The sequence below is a fragment of the Magallana gigas genome, chromosome 1 (genome assembly GCF_963853765.1).
Source record: "Magallana gigas chromosome 1, xbMagGiga1.1, whole genome shotgun sequence".
NCBI lineage: Eukaryota > Metazoa > Mollusca > Bivalvia > Ostreida > Ostreidae > Magallana > Magallana gigas.
This window is the reverse complement of record NC_088853.1, coordinates 26,962,109-26,977,118: the sequence shown is the minus strand read 5'-3', so window position 1 is coordinate 26,977,118 and position 15,010 is coordinate 26,962,109. Positions and strand designations below refer to the sequence as shown.

Here is a 15,010-nt window from a genome sequence, read left to right as displayed (position 1 = left end):
TAAAAAGTGGCAGTTTTGACCATCCTGGTTATATCAGATGACCGATCTCCAAGGAAACTGGCCAGACCCATGCTGTGAGAAGCACTGACCCAGATACTTGGGCAGTAAAGGAGCTCCGTCTGCCTCTTAATTTCGACACTTTAAGATTCGTTATGCAATAGGCGCTCCAGCTACACATGTACATACAGCTCATCAGATTTATATAAACAATAAACATCCCTCAACAGAGCAACAATGGCCAATATCTATGACCCAACAGTTTTAAATAACTAAGCCCAATACAATTTACAATCCTCCACTAAATTTCTCTAAAAATAAAAAAATTCATTGTCGGGTTTAAAATCTAACAACGAACCAACGTTGGGCCAATGTTTGACAGTTTAAAACTTTTTATATCAATAACATATATTAACTATTTTTCATCCCAAATTACTGAGATCTATATGCATACAATGTATCATATGTTATGTATTCCAAAGTAAGAGAAATAGATTAAACTCAACTAGTTATAGATACAAACTTTTTAATCAACATTTTCATGTGTTCAAACATAATTAAGACACTATAAATTCCTTATAATTGCAATCAAAATTAACAGAGCAAATCACTTATTTACCAACCTATACCTTAAACTTTTGTGGTTGTGTTTATGTTATCTGTTTGTTTGTTTTAACTCTGTCATAATTCGTAGCATGTAAAAATAATGACCCAATGTTGGCCCAACTGCGCATTACCAACAATTAAATGAGATCACATGTTTTACCTACGTTGGCCCACCCATGGCCCAACAATGTTACGCCAACAAACACTTAGTTGGAATTCATAGCATATTTAGATGTTGGCCCAACGTTGGGCCAACTGCGCATCACCAACAAATATAGATCATATGTTTTACTTTTGTTGGCCCAATGTTGGCTCAACATTGTTACACCAGCAAACACTTAGTCGAAATTCATGGCATGGTAAGATGTTGGCCCAACGTTGGGCCAACATTGTGTGCCCAACGCCAACCATCGACCATCGGTACAACCAATTACCAACGTTGGCCCAACGTAGTCATGCTATCTGAGAAGGAGTTTTGCATGTGAACCTCACCTATACTTGTTTTTTTTTACTTGACAACACTAAAATTAACCAACTAAATAAAACATTTAACACGTTCAATGCTAATTTTTTTGATTTTTATTAATTATTATCATGGTGAAAAAAAATTAGTATGGAAAGGAATTTTTTTTTTTTACAAATAGAAAAATAAATATTTTTTTTTTAGAATAGATGAATATTTGTGCAATCACCAAAAACATTTTTTTTAAATTTTAATTGTTGAAATTTGTTTTAAAAAATTGTATAAAATAAAATCATAATTGCTTTCATGTCATAAATTAACCAATACTTTAATTACTCTCTAAAAAACGGCCTTCGTGTAACTGCATATATCTATGGAACAAGAAAATAAGATTTTTAATATTTGTTAAAGTTCACATTGACTTATCAAGGCCATGGCATAGGTATAATAGTTCCTTACTAAGTGATAGAAAATTCTTTTCATTTATCTTTTTTTTTAAGGATGACGTTTACTCAGAATGAAAAAAAAATCCACTGATGATAATGAAAAACCATCTATTGTGTGTTATAGACCTTTGCTTGTATTGTTATTTTTCACTTTCAGGAAAGTAGGTCAATGACCTACTTTTTGAGTTAATGGCCAATGAATATTTATTGAAAAATCAAGAAAAATCCCTTAAAATTTTACACTACGATTGAGATTTCTTAATTATAAAAATATTACAAATAATTACACACTTTTAAAAATAAGATACATTTTATAAATGGTAGTGGCACTAAATAAGTACACAACATTAAGATTTCAGCATCAATTTTAAAAATAATTCAGTCCGAATTTCCTCTATCAGTTTTCAAATCCCTACCCATTTTTGATTCAATTTTACAAAAAATTGAATGATGATAATACAAAAACATTTATGGTATTGAACTACTTATATTGACCTTATTCTGTTGGCATAAAATTTATATGAGGTCAATGATCAAAATTTTGAGATATGGTGTCTTTTATTGTTTTTAAGCATTTTTCAATATTTTTATTATACGTGCCATAAGATTATTTTAATGAATAAGTGAGGTAAAACCAACGGAAAATATGCAAAATTACATACACTTAAATATAAAATCCTAACTTTTAATATTAGACTACTGCCAAAAAACTTATAGCAGAAAACAAAATCTGCAAAATTTAGTCCGAATTTCCTCTGTTTTGCTAAAAGTCAATTTTTTTTTAGCCTAATTTCATAATGAAGTAAAACTATTGAATGTTTTGTCACTAATATTTCATTTTATAAATACTTTTTGTGTTTAGAACAAATTTTACTCATTACATTGAACTTTCTAACAATCGGAATTTGAGAACTCAAACCCTGAGTAAATAACTCCCTTAATCCAACTGTGAACCTATTGAAAAAAGCCAAAAAGGCAGGCAGGTTTTGGCACATTTAAAAATAATACACATATTGTTTCTTTGTCATTTCATGACCAATGCCATATAAAGAATCAGTACCTACTACCTAGACTGAAGATATTTTTATAAATAACCATAGCATATATTCACTTACAAATCCAGTTGATTACAGATCAAATTTCTATCTGACATTCAGGCAACTTTTGAGGAAAAAAAAATCATTTAATACCTAGTTTACCCAAACTGTGTCAAATTTGTAAATGTTATATAAAACAAAGCATTTCAATAAGTAATCTAATTCTTAAAAGAAAACAACATGTAATTAATTTGTGTAAGCTATAGGACTTTTAATTGAAAGAAAAAACATATAAGATTTATAAAATTTCCAAAATCATACACTTGCATTTAAAGCAATATGGGCTGTATTTTTTAGAAATTTATTTTGCTGCAAAAACCTGCTAGTATGATAAGTCTGCCGGTAAATTAAACTTTTATGATAAAATTGAAAAAAATCAATAATTTTTGTCAGGAGAAAGATTTCCCTTATAAGGGAACATATATATATAGCAGATCAATTTTTTGTACAGGATGACAATAATTCAATTTTGCTCCAATTAAGGCTTCTTAATGGCTTTTCCCACAAAAACAGAGCTAACAGAAATTTTAAGACCATGATATTTTTTGTCATTTTAGTTCAAAATAACATTTTCTTGAAAAAAAATTTCAACATGAAAATTGCAGCTCATATTGCTTTAAATTGCCAACATCTATCATGGCAAATATATAAAAACAAGTTTACCTACATTCCAAATGAAAATACTTTTCCAAGTGGAAGTTACAAAAATGTCCAACCAAATTTGATATAGACCATAACAGTTTAACTTTGAAAAAAAAAATAAAACTAGCACACAGGTAATTTGCAAATGGCAACATAAATTTACTCAATTGACAAATACATGGAAAAAATCTAAATTACAATTCAAATATTTACGAATTCATTTTCAACATTTACAACATTCTGCTATTCTCTACAAAAATATTTTTTTGAATAATGAAAGAAGTAACTGAAAATCTGAAGTATTTACCATCATCTGCTTAAAAATTCTTTTATAATTGTTACATGTAATTCCTTTTTAAAATTTACAACAGATGTACAATGTACAGTATTTTTTTTTAGAATCAAGCTTACCATATCAATGTACAGTCATCTGTATTATCTAAGTACAAATTACAAATGTATTTACAATTTTTTCAATAAATTTATAAACAGCTGTTAATTATCATAGGCATCCATGAGAGCCATCTTACTCTTAATTTGGATAAATTCCTGCTTTTTTAAATTTAAAAAAAGAATTTCTGTTTCTTGCCTATATGTCTTGGGTAAGCCAGGAGAAACTTGGTCATCTGATAATGAATATAGAGTGGGGAAATGTTCTTGAAATTTACCTGAAACACATAACATAGCATGCTTGTAAATATTCCACACTCAAAAACATATACAGGTACTTTTGACCAAAGTTGATTTTCTGTCATGAAAGTCTAAATAAAATTAATCATTTTTAGTTGATGGAACAAATCATTTTACTTACATGCATTCCCTTTTCACTTCTCTATATAAGCTTTGCATCTTTGTTAACTTATGGTAATAACTTTGGCAATTGGCAAACAAATTCCATACCACATCTCTGAGGTGATTGAAGTGCTAGCTAAAAGTAGGCAAAAACATGCATATATTTTGCTACACTCAACTGACACAAGACACCATTATAGTAAAACATTGTTTTTTCAACACAGATAATCTAAAGTTTTAAATTTAATACATTTTCTCATAAAGTAAACCAATCTGACAATCAGAAGGACAGAACTTCTAGTAAAATATGAGTACTTTTGGTCATCTTCTAGGATAACAACCTGGTCCAGCAGAGTCTTATATATCTAAGATATCTTGTCAAACTCATTTTTTTCTCTAATTTTCATCATGCAGTCCTCTGAGAAAAAAAAATAGAAAATCTAAATTCTTTACATTGAATCTGATTGCAAGTATCTGTGTAATCTTAACTGGAAATGTCTAAACATGAAAGCTAGAGGTTGAGACTTGAAAAGCCCTCTTTGCATATCCAACCAAGCCCAAATATCAATCGCTTTGGAATCACTGTTAGTAATTGTTATAATAGGCATGCACATTGATTTTCATTAATAGAAAGACAGTATCATTCATGATTGACAATATTAAGTCCGATTTTTATATTTCTTCAAGATATGAAATTTAAGCATGCATTTGACTTCAAAATGATGAAAAAAGTGTGGTTTAGGATTTTTTGATTCATCTTATATGAGCTTTTGACTTAGCTTTACATAAACATCCATCTGTGATGATTTTTTTTTTTTAACTTTTATTGCATGTTACTTGCACACAAAGCCTAAAAAAAAAGTTGTGTGTTTAGGGTAACCCGACCTAACCTACAAAAATGCCCCGATCCTACCATTTTTAGACGTCTGATTTTATCCGATTGTGAATTTAATGTTATTTCTAATAAAAAAAAACTGTTTTTCAATATGACAAAAACAAACATTCTTAGAATTCATGCAGAAAAAAAATATGATGAAATTAAAAAAAATCTCTACCTACCTAACGTAGTTTTTTCATCAGTGTTACCCTAAACACACATTTTTTTTTATAGGCCCTATTAGAAATGGAACTTATGAGACCATGTTTTATTTCAAAATCTTTTGAACAGGAACAGATTGATAATTTGCATTAAACTGAAAAGTTTTCCCATTTTCAAACACTCAAAAACATATATGGACCAAATATTTTCTCATTTTTAAATTTATGGACTACAGACTGATGCCAGTGTTTGCCCCACATGGAATAATATAGCTTTATAATAGGTATACTCTGTCCCGAGTGTTTGCTTCCACCACTTTTTGCTTGATATTTCAATAATAGTAAATACCTTTGAGCTCAAACTGCGTTCATCCACTAATTAAAAAATGTCCAGATTATCTGTTTTGAAACGCCCCCTCTACCGCTTCAGGTCTCAATACACAACAAACAATTGAAAGTCTACGGAGATTTTGCATTGCATCAGCCATTAATTAGAATAAAAAATTGCACGATGTATTCCGAGAGTATTCCGAATGGATAAAAGATGTAAACATTTCCCATTATAAATCTCCGTAAGAAAATTGTTTTAGTTCCTGTGAAATTTTATGAGTGAAAAGGGATAATTGTTCAATGAAGATATCTTGGATATATTCCCTTTCATCGATTTCAATTGTATTTCTTTCACAGGTATGTGTATTTTTATAAAAAATCATCAAAAATTGATGGAAGCAATAACTTGGGACATACTATAAAACATAATTAACTATATGTCATTACGGCATGCTAGATTTCTTTTCTCGGTCATGTTCAATATAACTTTTGACACAATTTTTCCAGGGTATTGATTCTCTAAAAGAATTCATACCCAATATGACTTCTATTATAGGACACTTAACACTTATTCCAAGTACATGCATGCATGGGTTCTCCTGATTCAGTTTACTAGTTCTTCTTTAAAGCTGACATGAAATCATGAATACGCATTACTTCCCTTTTATCTCCGACTACCGCCATATTAGTTGTCGATTTCTATTGTTCTGCTCATCGCTACACACCCCCTATATAAGGCCGAGAGCCCTCGTCATGCTTTACCGCATTCAGGAATTTCATACACCCGAACACGTTACCTTGGACGAAAAGACTTGTAAAAACGCGTTTTGAACCATAATAATATGACAACCACTTCACTGGCAACATATATCCAATAAACGACGAAACAAGACAGATTGAAATCCAGGCGCAGAAACTTCAGAAATTCTTCGATAATTGTAGACCGTTTTCCTGTGTATGTTATAACATCGCACATGCGCAACCACACACTGTGGTAGATCGAGCAATGTCAATTATCGCATGGATTTTATAAACGGGGAGTTTTTGTAGGAACAGATAGAAACGTTGTTACTTTCTTGGATTTACTATCATTAAGCTACTGTGTTGGATGTAGTGTCGCCAGGGTTTTCAATAAGATGCAGACGTTATGCACTCTGTATGAACGACACACGTGTTCGATTTGCATGCGAAGTAAGGCAGCACTGTCTGTGCAAAATAATACAGATACCTTGGACATCCTTTCAAAGAATAAATATACTTTGTATTTCATTGATTGTTGTTTTCTTTATTATTACATTTTACTATATGTACAATGTGTAGTTCATGCATTTAGAAGTCCGTGCAACGTGAATGCCTCGATCGAAAAGCAACCGACCGTAACTTTCTCAACCGGTATATATACCCCAGTGGCAGTAGAGGAGCGATCGAAACTAATATGGCGACCAAATGCTTTTATGAATTCATGTCAGCTTTAATGTATGATTAGTAGCATAATAAAGTGATTTACATCTAAATCAATGTTTAACTTTGCACCCGTCTTCTCCAGGTAAATTATAAATGTATTTTAGTATTTCTATTGCTCTGTGTTACTCGTGTATATGGGGGGGGGTGGGGTGGTGGGGGGGGGTTGCACATTATCAAAAATATCAATTCCAATGAAATATCTGTTTATCAAAGTATCCAAATGATATTGACTAATCTACCCACCTACCATTATTGCTAAAGTCAATGTATTAGTTGACACCACATTGTATTCCTCCTGTCATGTCCATGTCCCAGCAAAGTGCCCCCATGCAACAATTAGTACGGCGGAAAAAACTTTTTTAACAGCTGGATTTCGCGCGAAAATTGTGACTGTTGGTATACCAGTATTTGCCATAACCTTGCAAATGGTTCGACATTCATTGTCATACCGGGACGGCGCCTGCAGCGATCCATATGTCGCAAGTCCTGTAAAGCACATGTTTTCCTGTTTGTTGTTATTTTCTGCGCATGCGGTCGCAGAGACATTGAAAAAATATATTACGTAAAATTCTTTAAAACTGCATTGATGAAATAAATTCTTATTTTAAAATCTTTCAATTGTCTGACATTGTGAGATCCTTTAAAATTTTTGGCTTATTTGCCGCTAATTACTGAATAATGACGAAAAGATATAAGCGGCAATTATGGGTACTCGACTTCCTGTTTATCGAAGGTCATGGGCAGGGTTTATTTTTAGTCAAAAGTAAGTCGTTTTAGATGGCTTTAAAATAAAAAACTCCACTCAAGTTATATAAATGAACAATGCAGAAATTTGCATAGAAATTTTCACATGACAGCTTATATTAAGAGAGTGATATATAAAAAAGGTTTATCGTTCGGCAATAATGGGTACTCGCACGTTAGACAATTAACTCGTTCATGTACGATTCTCGCATATATTTGTTTTATGAAATTACAAATAAATATAGCACAGAGCTTGTTTAATTTCATACCAAATGACAAAATTTAATTTATTAAAAGTAATCTAGTTATTTTTTTTTTCATTAAATGATAATTTTTTTAGCTATCAGAAAAAAACGTTTATGGACTGCTGACCCCTAATTATAAGGGCCAGCCCTTTTTTCTTAATTTTAAATGAAAGCTCTTGTTATTCTAAACAACTTTTATATTATGTATTTTAACAAAATATTTTTTGGTTAAAAGTTATAATACAAAAAAGCAACAAAATTTCAGCCCCGAAAAAATCTTAAACTTTGGCGACAAATAGCTCAAAAACTAAATAAGAAATTACCACAATTTTCATGCCAGCAAAACTATAAAATGTTACCGACAATTTCGCCAAATTTCATGCATCTATCATCTGTAGTTCCCGAGATCAACTCTGGACAAAAGACCCCCCAATTTTCAATTAAAGGGCAATAACTCATAACCGGAAGTGAATTTTAAAAATTTGAAAATAACGTCTCTAGACCTTAACATTGTCTACATACCCTGAAAGTTTCATAACAATCAGACAACAAATGTACGAGAAATGGCCTACACAAAATTTGCGGATAAAAAAAAATAATAATAAGAAACAGTAGAATAACAGAAGGGTTTTCCGTTGAAAAACTGCATAGTTACATATTCTTTAGTTTGGTTTATGTCGGCCTTATAATAATCCTAAAATAGATATTCAATATAGTTCATATCATTTAAAAATGTTAAATTCAACTCAGTTATGGATGGACTACCTTAATGAACCTTTAACTTTACTGAGAAATAGTATAATAAAGGACTGACCAATGACAGTTATCATATGTATTTTTTGATAAACATGCGTCCGTAATTTAAGATAATTAAAAGCAAATTAATAAAGAGAAATATTCATATTTTTTCTTTGTACCAAATCACCGGTTACAATTTGAATTTATATTACTAGTTTGTTTCGTTGCAAATTCGGGACATTAATTGAAACAGTCAATGGTAGAGTTTAAAATGAATAAAATAAAATTTAATGGCATATTATATCTTTTAGATAATGTTTTGTGGACTGATTGACCTAGCAACATAACTTAAGCTTTTAGTAAAACTGTTCATTGCTTTAATATCTTTCCTCGATCACTTTTTTCTGATATTTTCATAGCAGGTAATCTTGACAATCATCCAATGATTTTGTTTCTGATTAATCAAAGCCCCCCAAAACGTCATTAAAATCGATTACAATGTATGGTAATCAATTGATATTATCACATTCAATTGATCTTAACTCTCACATAGTACAGTGAAATTGCCATAATTATTTATAATGCTAATAAAAACATCGGATTCCATCTTCATGCAGAATTGTTCTATTTCAGTATACTATTACTTTTACAAAGCATCCAGGGAGTCCGTATCATTCAGGCATTTCAATTGACACTGACATATCTTGAGCAGGGGTGTAAAGGAAGCATATGGAATCGAATATACATGTAATCCCGCGAAACAATAAATCTTTGTTACCAAATATTCTTTTTCAAATATTTAAAAATCAAAACGTAGACCAAAACTAATAACAAAAGTCGGCGACGCTTTTTTTTTTTATAAATTACGCTGTATTACGTTGGTTTAAACATTGATGACGAAATTGCTTGCATTGATTTTTTTTTATTTCTATAATTTCTTTTTTGGATGAGAAATGATTATGATACATCACTTCATACCTTACCGCTATACAATTGTTGGCGAAAATGTTTTCCTTTTTGAGGAAATACCGCACAAGGAAGCGTATAGTTTAACAAGAAATTTAGGTGAAAAAACAAACGCCTGTCAAAATATTAAGTATGGGTAATTAGATAACACCCGAGCATGGAATAGGTTACTTAGGTTGACTTATGATAACCATTTAGCATTAGGTTTTTTTTTATGCCAACATGAAACCCGGGTGATACATTGCACCATGATAAAGCAGGTTGAAATGCAGTTAAAGTTACACTCATTGAAATTCAAACTCTAGTAACTCGACTACGTTATTTTTCTTGATCTTGACATGTATGTGTGTTCATCTTAAAACATATGCCCACTTTCCCAGTTAAGTGCTATATATTGACAATTGCTTATTACAGAAAAAGATAACTTTATTAGCCAATCAACAGAACAAGCAAAGTATCACAAACATGATTGAAAAAATAATGCTTCATATTTAATTCAATTTAAAATCATGTGTAAGGCAATATACTGTTTCAGAAATGTAAACAATTTTACACCTTCTTTTTTTAGTAAAAAAAACAAATATCAAGGAGTTTCGTAAAAAATTTGACGGTTTCTAACAGTTGCTACTTTTTCAATACAGTCGCCTGGAATGCAGTTTGTTGGCTCCAGAATAATTTCCTCATACATTCTGGCATAATCCTGAGCTTTAAAACTACTTTCAAGATGTTGAATGCCTGTAGAGGTTGTAAGATCTATGACATTTACTTCCTCAAGATTAAGCTTTTGTACATTGATTTTCACAATATCACGATCATGGTAGTCTAGACGATGGTTTTCATATATACTTTTTATACCTTTCATTGTTTTACAACAGGAAATGAATTTTGTTTTATGACTGTAATGACTTCCATGAAGGACATGTTCAAGTATGCTCTTTTTTGAAGTGATATCTTTTGGATATATACCATTTGAGAATGGTTCGCCGGGACGTAACATTCTGTACACGTATTTAACGTTTTCTGTATTGGCTTCATCGGTTGTACTTGAACTTGATTCTTTATCTTTATCAGGAAATGTTGGCTCTTTTTTCATACCGGAATCATAATCGGAAGACTCTTTTCTGGTGGATTGTGTTTGATGCTTTGATGTCGTTGGCTTGGTCCCCTTTGCAGTTTTAGACCGCCGTTTTTTGTGTTGTTGGTCATGTTCATCATCAGAATCAGAGCCTTCTACAAATACAATGAAAAACGACAATAACAAACTGTCAACCAATTTCAAAAATCCATAAAACGAAATACAAATTCAAAGCAGAGCGGCACGGCACTCTCAAAAGATAGAGATAGGATCAGGTGCCTAGGAGGAGTAAGCATCCTCTGCTGACCGGTCACACTCGCCGTGTGTTCTTTGTTGTAATCGGAAAAACCCCGGAAAAGTTCGTTGACAATTAGGTGATTAATTATGGTCTAACAATTAAAATGAAAATACAGACAGCATGCGACTCCGTGGAAGATAGTTTTTGATGACAACGTCGTTGTACTGACCATAGAACTTACGAAAAGCATTCATAGCATAAATAAAGTTACGAATACAAAATTATAAACAAAGGATTTTTTGTGTTTTATCGACAAAAATCACTTGGTTATAAAAATCAGTTTTATTATGACAAAAGAACAATTTGTCATAATCTTGCAAATGCCGATATATATTTTAAGATATGAAAGATTTATGCTAGACCACAAAAGGTAAGAATGTTAAAGGGTCCAATGTTATTTTCTAAATATCTGAAAAACGATCAGACATTTGTTATAAATTTTTATCAAAAATTATTATTTTCATTTTTTAAAAGTGTTTAAGTTATGAAAATGACGACATTATAAATATTTAAGTCTAATGGGACAAAAATCTTGATACTCATTATTTGGTATTAAAAAAATTTTTTTAAAAATGTTTATCACTTAAAAGTAATGCCAAATTTAATAACAAAAATGCTTCAAAACTATCAATATGACTCTCATAGGGAAGTTACAAAGCTGGCTTCTAATCTGATTGTCTTATTTATGTAGAGACTCAAATATATTTTGTTTGGACTTTGGACAGTAAAAAAAAATATTCAAAAAGAGACCTTTTTCAAAGGTATCAAGATAAATGAACAAGCTTCATAAAGAATGCGCAAGGGTCAAAGTTCTTTTCTAAATATCTGAAAAAATAATAAATTTAGCTTACAAGGTGTTCAGATTTTCATTATAAAAAAGGGTCGATCTCGCAAATGGATGTCCTTGACATATATTGACCATTGAGTGTTGAAACTTGACAAAAGACCTGTATATCTAGTTAACTATCATTTTATTTTGTGAAAGGCTGTTATTGTTGTACAGGTTCTGGTGATGATAAATACACAAGTAATTTTCGATAAAAACACCAAAAAACTTTATAATTTTGTATTCTTAATGTTATTAAAGTCTTTCGCTGCCGAGCGGAAGGCTACCACTACTTTGAAAACTTTTCAGAATTCTTATTTCTTCTGAACGCCATTTTAATCCTTAATATATCGCTTGTTTGTTAACCGATTTAAAAAAAAATATATCAGGTCTGAAAACATGCCACGTGATGTTGTCGTTTCATACTTTACTTGATGAAAATCCCTTTCCGGTTTTGAATTATTCCCCTTTTAGTAAGAATTAACGACTGATTTTGTCAGATGGGTTTAGCTTTAACCATAACTGGCAGAGTCCTAAAGATGGGCTGGTTTGGAAGCAGATACTTTGAAGTGGTGCAGGACACATTTTATTTGTAATTTAAACGCAGATAAAAAGAGTGGCATATGTGTTGAAACAAAGGTTAAAAAAAGGATAGAAATTTCACGTATTTTCCTCTACAGTTTTCTATCTGATAATTATTTGATATAAGATTTTTTCGAAAAGTTCTGGGTCTTACAAAACCTCAATGGTGTACAGAAAAAGGGATTGGTCCCTATAAAAAGAGAGGCGGATGCTTGTAAAGGTTTTTGTCAATAACGTGTAACGAAATAAAAATTTATAATGCATTATTGAGACAAAGTTGTAAAGAAATAAACTCCAATTCCATCCGTAGTATTTAATTTGACGTTTTCATAATTTATAGTCAGAATTTGCAGAATCCATTTAGTTGTTTGGTCTATTTGCGTGGGGTGTGCACGTCAACGTGCACGTGTGCAAGTCCACCTCATCAATAACAAACCAACTTTACAAGATCTTAATATCGAACATCTGAAAGATAATCCTCCAAAGTGTTTATGTTTTTCTTCACCCTAATACTATAGTCCTCTCGGACATGATGTGATTTTAACTTAGTTAACAACGAAGACCTAAGATCACTTATTATGAAAGGGTCAAAATTTAGAGAGCATATATCCTTCACATGGCGTCGTAATTTTGTACATATCATGTTGAAGATTACGCAAAGCTATGGGCAAAATCTGCAAAAGAGGACCTTTATACCTTGTCAGAGTGGGCAAAAAGCATCAGGTGAATATTAAAATCTCGTATTTAATGACTGTTTTCAATGAAGCAGAAGTGAGAAAAGAACTAGAAACTATATCACTCGCTGTGGCCATTACTTCAACGTTCAGGTAGATCAACGACGCATTAACAATTGTTATTTCAATACATAATTGACTCGATATATCCGAGTGAACTTGAAATAAAATATACCACTAAGTCTGCGTCATCTGTTTCATATTTGTTTCTTTTTAACAGGAAATGGACATTGATGGAAACCTAAAAAACGAAACTTTATGATAAACGCAACTTCAATAACTTCAACTTTTACAAGTAAACTTTCCTTTCTTATGTAGCAATATACTTTCATCACCTGCATAAGGTGTTTTTGTCTCTCAAATAATTCGATAGCCAAAGGCATGCTCTTCGTATGAACAGTTTCCAAGTTGAGGCAAGCTATTCGCAAACAAGTTGATAAAACAAGACTATCAACAGTCTCGTTACTCAGGTCACCGATCGATAACAGAGCTGCTTGCCTAGAAGACAAGGCAAGTGCATGTTCATTTTAACGCCTGACTGTCTTACTGTCACGAAGACATTTTGAATTGCTTAACAACTTAGAGATGTGTTAATAAAATGGTTCCAATGCATAGTAATTAAACTCCATTTTTCTATAATACACAGCCGTCATATAAAGCATAATGTGTATTCATGAAAAGACAAACGTATGCTGGAAACTTAAACGAACACGGTATTGATTCCGATATAACGGTCTCTTTTACAGCATAACAAAATACTGATTTACGATTAAGATAATATTTTCTCGTATTATCACCAGTGTGAGATCGGTTTGTCCAGTGTGAGACAGCAGTGTGAGATTTTTCTGTCTTACACTGTGTATTACATGTACTACGCCGTTTTAAAACGTAAACAAACGTTTTCTGCTATATGGAAAAGCAAAATGATTGATTGAGATTATTCATCAAGAAATTGTTTTGCTTAGTTCATTACAATTTATCAAATTTTTATTAATGAAACTGTCGGGTGCTCTTATTTTGACTTGCACTATTTGAAGCACGCGGATGGATAAACCGAAAGTAATCTTTTGAACGTCGTGACAGAAAGTTGTCAGACATGGTTTTTTAATGTAAAATAATGCGAGAAAAATAATCATTAAGGTCTTCAGTTTCCAACGGAAGACCTTGTACTGATTCTGTTGGAAATTCTTCATTATTATTTTTAGGGTCTTCCGTTTCCGACGGAAGACCCTCTTGTTATTCTATTGTTTCTTTTCCTTATTAGGGTCTTCCGTTTCCAACGGAAGACCCTCTTGTTTTTCTACTGTTTCTTTCTATTATTATTAGGGTCTTCCGTTTTCAACGGAAGACCCTCTTGTTATTCTTCGGTTTCTTTTTATTAGGGTCTTCCGTTTTCAACGGAAGACCCTCTTGTTATTCTTCGGTTTCTTTTTAGGGTCTTCCGTTTTCAACGGAAGACCCTCTTGTTATTCTATGGTTTCTTTTTAGGGTCTTCCGTTTTCAACGGAAGACCCTCTTGTTATTCTTCGGTTTCTTTTTAGGGTCTTCCGTTTTCCAACGGAAGACCCTTTTGTTTTTCTTCGGTTTCTTTTTATTATTATTATACTTTTTCTTTTTTTTCTGACTCCTTTTTTGCTTCATAACTCAAAAAGTTTTCAACCGATTTCAATAAAACTTCCAGAGATTTTAGCAAGTTATCGTCCCTCAAAGATGTTAAAGTTTTAAAGAGAACGTCACTTCCGTTTTGGCGTGACGTCATTTTTAGAATTTTAAAAAAGTCATTTTGTCCGGGACTTTTCTCAAAAACGCTTTAGGATAGAGGCTTGAAATTTTCAATGGTTATGATTTGGTCAATTTACCTCTGTAATGAAGCTAAATAATAAAAATCTGTCACTTGCGGTCGAAACTGGAAGCGAATCAAATTTTT

At 31.7% G+C, this 15,010-nt stretch overlaps 2 long non-coding RNA genes across 4 annotated transcripts in view; both read right to left on the bottom strand.

Moving 5' to 3' along the window:
- Nucleotides 1–2,795: 2,795 nt before the first annotated feature.
- Nucleotides 2,796–7,754, bottom strand: LOC117691630 (uncharacterized). 3 transcript variants are annotated; one of them, XR_010707421.1, is made up of 5 exons: nt 7,503–7,754; nt 7,123–7,361; nt 4,063–4,179; nt 3,663–3,919; nt 2,796–3,602 (listed from the first exon to the last, which is right to left on the bottom strand). It is a non-coding gene; the product is annotated as an uncharacterized lncRNA (long non-coding RNA). The 3 variants fall into 3 exon arrangements; XR_010707420.1 differs by lacking the exon at nt 7,503–7,754 and having other exon boundaries at nt 7,119–7,491; XR_010707419.1 differs by lacking the exon at nt 7,503–7,754 and having other exon boundaries at nt 7,123–7,490.
- A 2,227-nt stretch (nt 7,755–9,981) lies between these two features.
- The window catches only part of LOC136273610 (uncharacterized), a 72,064-nt gene continuing 67,035 nt past the window's right edge, over nt 9,982–15,010 (bottom strand). Inside the window, exon 3 of the long non-coding RNA XR_010711782.1 lies at nt 9,982–10,798. This is a non-coding gene — a long non-coding RNA (uncharacterized lncRNA). The remainder of the gene's footprint in view (nt 10,799–15,010) is intronic.